Source organism: Lithobates pipiens, unplaced genomic scaffold, assembly GCF_037356315.1.
Source record: "Lithobates pipiens isolate NorthernLeopardFrog02 unplaced genomic scaffold, aLitPip1_a1.2 Scaffold_25, whole genome shotgun sequence".
Classification (NCBI taxonomy): Eukaryota; Metazoa; Chordata; class Amphibia; order Anura; family Ranidae; genus Lithobates; species Lithobates pipiens.
The window spans coordinates 12,670,111-12,677,213 of record NW_027507787.1 but is presented as its reverse complement, the minus strand read 5'-3'; positions in this window follow the sequence as shown (position 1 = coordinate 12,677,213).

Genomic DNA, 7,103 nt, shown 5'->3' with positions numbered 1-7,103 from the left:
TATCTTAATCCGGCAGGACCACTTAAGTTGAAACAATGCATCTCTAAGTTGGAGATGCCTCCTACAGAACGGTTCCGGTTCCATCAATTATCCCACTTTCTGCATAACCTAACTTCCCAATACCCCCTTCCCCTCACAGTTTCGCCTTACGAACTTTGGTGTTCTTCAGCCATAGACATGAGGGGAGGGATTTCGCTGATCTATTCGGCATTTGCTGAACCAATGGATAAAGCGCAGTACATGCTGAGCTGGGAACGCGACCTAGGAATCGAGTGGGACCTGGACTCCTGGCACACCCATTTCAATACTGCATTCAAGGGGATCCTCAACACATCTCTGGTGGAGGCGGACGTCAAGGTCCTCACCCGTTGGTACCTTGTTCCCACACGCCTTGCTAAGTTTTACCCTCAATCCTCCCCCTTATGTTTCAGAGGGTGCGGGCACCTGGGATCGCTCATTCACATTTTGTGGGAGTGTCCCAGGATTAGAAATTTCTGGAATAAGACTTTTGCACTAATCCGCAAGGTAACCGGCCAAGCAGCTCCCCAATCCCCAACATTCGCCCTCTTAAATGAAGGAATCCCCCGCATCTCCAAACATACTCAATCTCTGATTCATTTCATCCTATTGGGTGCTAAATTGACTATAACCAGGTCCTGGAAATCCCCTAGGGTTTCCTTCCCGAATCTGAAACAAAAAATTACCTGGATTATGTTTCAAGAAAAAATTTCCTACACTATTCTGGAAAAAATGAGTAAATTTAAAAGGGTTTGGGAGCCCTGGGCCAGTCACATTGGGATCCTTCTTTAGTTTTTGGTCCCGGTGTCTTGGCCTAGTGATTGCCCTATCTAGAGAGCTGCACCCCCTTCTGACAGCGTCCGGCTCTCCTTGACCCAGGCTCCGTCAGTTTAGCGTTGTTCCCTCCCCCTCTTCCCCTCTCTTTTTTCTTTTTCTCTCTTTCCCCCTCTTGTCCCTCCCCCTCCCCTCCCCCTGGTCGGGCCAGGCTGAGGGGGGGTGGGGGACGCTTTCCTTAACAAGCTCTGGTTTAACAATTATACTTAGGCATGTATCTCTAACAATATCCTTTGTTTACTAGGCTCCCCCAGGGGCCGGACCTCATGTCCAGCTGGGAGCTATGCCATTGAACAGGACCCCCTTGGGGTCTTTCCCAGGTTCTTCCTATTAGTTCTTATGTTAGTCATATTTTCAGTTTATGATAAACGGGGTATGATGGGACCTGACACTAGCTTATCCTCGGTCCCAGGTGAGCCATAGGGCTCCGACACAGTGAGATCCCCGTCGGGGTGTCGGGGCACTAGGCCGCCGGGAGAGGGGGTTCATTTATGATTATTACTTTTTACTTTGTCTTTCCTATTGAGCACACCTAGTACTCCTGGTTCCTTTTCCTGTTTATATCTCTACCATGGTTTTTTTTTTTTTCAGGAGTTTATTGTTCACTTTGGTTGTGCAGGTTAATCTATACTCCTGATCCACCCCGGTACTAGGTCCTCCCTGCTGATACCCCTGTAGATTTCTACCCGATGCCGGAGTAAGGAACTTACTCCTTATTGTTCATGTGTATAACCTGTTATGTTATCTATTCATCTTTTTTATGGCTTTCCCCTGCGTGGGAGCCTCAATCCTGTAATGCCAACTATTTTTCAATAAAACTCTTTTAAACTTGAAAAAAAAAAAAAAAAAATGTATTATCACTTATTGCGATTTTTTTTACCAAAAATATGTAGAAGAAAACGTATCGGCCTAAACTGAGGGAAAAAAATGTTTTTTTTATATATTTTTGGGGGATATTTATTATAACAAAAAGTAAAAAATAATGCGTTTCTTTCAAAATTGTCGCTCTATTTTTGTTTATAGTGCAAAAAATAAAAACCACAGGGGGGGATCAAATACCACCAAAAGAAAGCTCTATTTGTGGGAAAAAAAGGATGTCAATTTTGTTTGGGAGCCACGTCGCACGACCACGCAATTGTCAGTTAAATCGACGCAGTGCCAAATCGCAAAAAGTGGTCTGGTCTTTGACCAGCAAAATGGTTCGGTCTGTAAGTGGTTAACAAAAACATGACTGGTGTTTTGTTCACCAGTCAGAGGAAGTCGGCACAGCACAGGGATGGTGATGGTCATAATGAAAAATTCATCATAATAAACATTCGTAATTGTTAGGAAAAGTTAACAAACCTAAAAGTTAAAAACCCAGGAAGTCAGCACAGCACAGGGATGGTGGGAACCCCTTATAATGATAAATTAATCATAACGAACTTTCGTTATTTTTACGAAAAGTTAAAGCGGTTTGGTACCTAAAAATGAAAATTCATGTTATTAAATTCACCAGATAGCATACTTACCTAAATGAACCCTGAAAAAAAAAATATTCTTTACTTACCTTTTATTTCTGATGTTTCTGCTGACTTCCGGGTTGTCCTCCCGTGGGAGTAGGCGTGGTTATTGTCCTCGCAATGGTCCCTGGGAAATTTCTAAGCTATTTCCCAAGAATCCCTGGGGTTCAATGAAATTGCGAAATCTCGCGAGATTTCGTTAGGACGCCGGTCACGTGACGAGGGCTCTGTCCTGTGTTGTTTTCGTTGCCTTGACAACGGGGCGGGAACTTCCGGGACGCCGCCCGTTGTGATGGTAACCACAAACTTTTTCATTGCTGGTCACTGCTATCACTGAGCATGTGCAAGATGGAGCGGAGCATGCTGGGAGCCGAGCGTCATCATATACAGGAAGTAAATGCCTGTGGGCTTCAGACGCCCACACTTAAAATGGAAAACTCCAGAGCAGTTTTTTATAAGTCATCCCGAGGAAAAGAATCGTCGCGCCGGGGGTCAAAAAAACGCCGGACGTGGATGCTAATCGAAGGTAGCACTCGCCCACCTGTGACACAGGTAAGAAAAAAAAAAAAAAGAGCGGAATCCCGCTTTAACAAAACTAAAGGTTAAAAATCCAGGAAGTCAGCACAGCACAGGGATGGTGGGAGCCCCTCCTAATGATAAATTCATCATAGCAAACATTAGTTATTTTAACGAAAAGTTTATGAATCTAACGAAAATTCGTATTTCATACGAATCCGAATTGAATTCCGTACACGAATTACTTAATACATTTTTTTTTTTGTACGGAACGAAACGGAACAAAACAAAACAAATTTTTTGACGGCGCCCATGTCTACAATATAGTACATTTTCTATCAGTATAACTTACTGCAGTAATTCCTTCCTGGTTTCCCCTCACTATATAAAAGGTCCAGAATTTCCCCATTGTTCTGAAGTTTCTAAGTTCCAGCAAAGTACAAATCACAGTGAATTCAACTCTTCGTGTCATATAGACAAAGTGTGAGGGAGGCCAAAAGAAAATCATTCAGTGAACTTTTATTTTGCAAAGTGAGTAACCTCTACTCCTTAAGGCCGGGTTCACACCGCTGCGATGCGGGAACGCCGCGAATCTGCGGCGTTTTCCCGCATCGCATTACTCCCGCCGGCAGTTCACACTGCCCTATGCGGACGGCTGGGAGTGTCAATGATATGTTAATGACACCCCCAGATCCGTCCGCATATCGCAGTGCGATCTGCCGACTCGCACAGGAATCGGGTCGCATGGTGTGAACCCCCATGCGATCCGATTCTGTTGCGGACCAAAAAAAGGGTCCCGTGCGAGTTTGCTGCGGGAGCGATGCGAATTCAGCCATACTATCTGTATGGCTGAACTCGCATCGCTACGGAGATCGGATGTGATTTGCGGTGCGAATCACATCCGGATCTCCCCCCGCAGCAGTGTGAACCCAGCCTAAATCAGAACTCCAGAACGTCCACGGAGCCGCAGCAGCAGGCTGTAGGCGTAGGGACGGCATGACAGCTGCTTTGAATGCACTGTCGCCGTTTTAAGGGGCAAGGAGAGTGGCCGCTTTAAGAGATTGGAGTAGGCGGAGCGGTGGGCGGAGCCTGTCGTTTTGCAGTCACGAGGCAGAGGAAGCCAGGGGCAGTCGGAGAGCGGAGGAGGACGTGATTCCCACCCACCCTCCCTTTTTTTTTGTTTTTTCAGGGATGGTTCAGCAGGGTAGGATTAGGTGGGTTGGCAGTGTTTTGGGGTCAGTTGAGAAGGTCAAGTGGTGCAGGTGGAAAATAGGTGGTACCCATCCATGGTGATGGGGGTGGTTGGATATGTACTTCACGGTTACATGGGGTTAACCGGGAAGAGTAAAAGGGGTAGGTCACTGCATTGGTTGGGTGTAGCCTCCGAGACAGGGGTTTCCGTCTGGAGGTCAAGAGGTTAAAGGTAATGTGCAGTGACCAGTAGGGTCTATTTATGCTATGACCCAGGATACAGTTTTAAAGGAAAGTTGTTTACATGTTAATTATGGTTATTTATTGAAAGTTTATATTTTGTTACATATATATATTTTGGTTTAATAAATCAAGGCCTGTCGGCCATTTACTCCAAACATAGTCTGGTCTGGTTTATGGGTGGTGTTGGGTTTGGAGAGAGGTGGAAGTATCTTTTGGGTAAGAGTGTATTGAGGTGAGGTGTCAGACAATACAGAGGTCAAGGTTTCCTGACACAACTTCCAACTTGGACCAAACAAATTATTTGCATGCTAGAACAGCAGCAGTATGAGACACTTCCCCTCTGCTGTGGGATATAAAGAGTCGGCTTTAGCGCATCTCCACTTGGATGAATACAAGTCTTCCTCTGATTGTCGGAGGTGGAGATTGTGACGTCATTCATCTACTTCTCCACCTCAGCCATTCATTGAAAAATATAACCATCAGCAGAAAGGAAGTGTCTTGTACAGCGTCCAGTGACTTTTTCTTTATATTTACTGGTTTTCATCCTGCCTCGGTTGCTTGGGTCCCCATTCCAGCACTGCTATTTTGAAAAATGTAACCATCATTAATTTTATTGTAGGGTGCAATATTGTGTTGGCCCACCCTTTGCAGCTATAACAGCTTCAACTATTCTGGGAAGGCTGTCCACAAGGTTTAGGAGTGTGTCTATGGGAATGTTTGACCGTTCTTCCAGAAGCGCATTTGTAAGATCAGGCACTGATGTTGGACGAGAAGGCCTGGCTCAGTGTCTCTGCTCTAATTCATCCTAAAGGTGTTCTATTGGGTTAAGGTCAGGACTCTGTGCAGGCCAGTCAAGTTCCTTCACCCCAAACTTGCTCATTTATGTCTTTATGGACCTTCTTTTTGCACTGGTGTGCAAAAACAATGCCTTTTCCAGCATAACGGAGCACCTTGCCATGAGGTAAAAGTGATAAGTGGCTTGGGGAACAAAACATCAAAATTTTGGGTCCATGGCCAGGAAACTCACGGGACCTTAATCCCATTGAGTACTTGCGGTCAATTCCCAAGAGGCAGTGAACAAAAACCCCCCCACAAATTCTGACAAGCTCCAAGCATTGATTATGTAAGTATGGGCTGCCATCAGTCAGGATGTGTCCCAGAAGTTGATTGACAGCTTGCCAGGGTGAATTGCAGAGGTCTTGAAAAAGAAGGGTGCCAACGGGAAATGTTTACTCTTTGGATAAACTTAATCTAATTGTCAATAAAAGCCTTTGACACTTAAGAAATGCTTGTAATTTTACTTCAGTAAACCATAGTAACATCTGACAAAAAGATCTAAAAACACTGAGGCAGCAGACTTTGTGAAAGTTGATATTTGTATCATTCTCAAAACTTTTAGCCACGGCTGTACGACCTCTCTTGGAAGTCTCAGCAGGCTGGCTAAGTGTAGAAATCTTCTTTTTTGTCTCTAAGTTCTTTTTTTTTATTTTTTATATGGGGTCAATTATTGGCCACTTTAATATAACCACTTGAGTAGTAGCTCCTATATAATCCATCATTGCCATGCCATTTTTAACCACTTAAGGACCGCCGTGCACCGATATACGGCCTAACTTTAAAGAGGAGCACCATCTAGCCACCATAACCTAAAAGTTATCTTCTTTTTCGGCCGGCGGTCCACTTTCCGATACTAGAGGTCTCTGCGGCGGTTTCCCACCCCCCCCCCCCCCCCCCCCCATGGCCAGACATGGTCAGTGTTCTCCTTTAATGGTCCCTATGTGCTCTGTGCCCACTCGCAATGCTCAGTGGTGGTCAGTGTGCTCCTCCCTTGCTGTTCAGTATGCCTCTTTTGTGGTGGTCAATAGGAACATGTTTACTTACAGGACTGGCAAGAGAAGCTGATAGCAGTGGAGGAAGGAGGAAGATCAGGATTACTGGCAGCAAAGGAGGAAGTGGCAGGTTCTCCAATGTAAACAGCAGTACTGTTTACATCTGTAATCACTGCAGTTGACCATCACATCAATCACAAGGCACAGAGTCTCCCAGATCGGTGGAATATGAAGAAATGGGGTGATTTAAAGAGGAAGTAAACCCTGATGAGTTTACTCCCTCTTTTTTTCCCTGCAAAGGTAAAGCATAATGGACTACTATGCATCGCATAGTAGCCCATTATGTGTCACTTACCTGACACAGGAGCCAGCGAAGTCGCGCTGTCCCCTGTAGTCCGCCGCATCCATCTTGCTGGTGGCGTCTCGCAGCTCCGCCGCTGTCATTCGGCGAAGCCGCGATGACGTCATGCGCACGGGAGTCGACAAATGCGGCAGCTCCATTTTTGGAACTGCCGCGTTCAGTGCGCCTGCGTGCCGCTGTCTACGGCGCATGCGCCGTAGACAGCGGTGCCCGTTTTCGGGCAAATATCTCCTAAACCATATAGGTTTAGGAGATATTGCTTGGACCTACAGGTAAGCCTTAATCTAGGCTTACCTGTAGATCAAAGTGGTTTGTAAGGGTTTACAACCACTTTAAGTAACTTTTTTTTAGTTTTGACTAGAGTGGAAAGGATCTAGAACACCTGTCAGGTTTTTATTATTGTCTGTGTCCCCATTAGGGAGATTCTCTCTCTATTTGTCATGCTTACCTTTATTACCAAAAGTGAAAGTAAAAAAAATGTTTATTTAGAAAAGAAGAGTTTAAAAAAAAATTGGATTTTTGTACGCACCGTAAAATCCTTTTCTCTGAAGTTAATTGACGGACACAGCTCCTTTAATTCTTGACCTTATGCTGCGTACACACGATCAA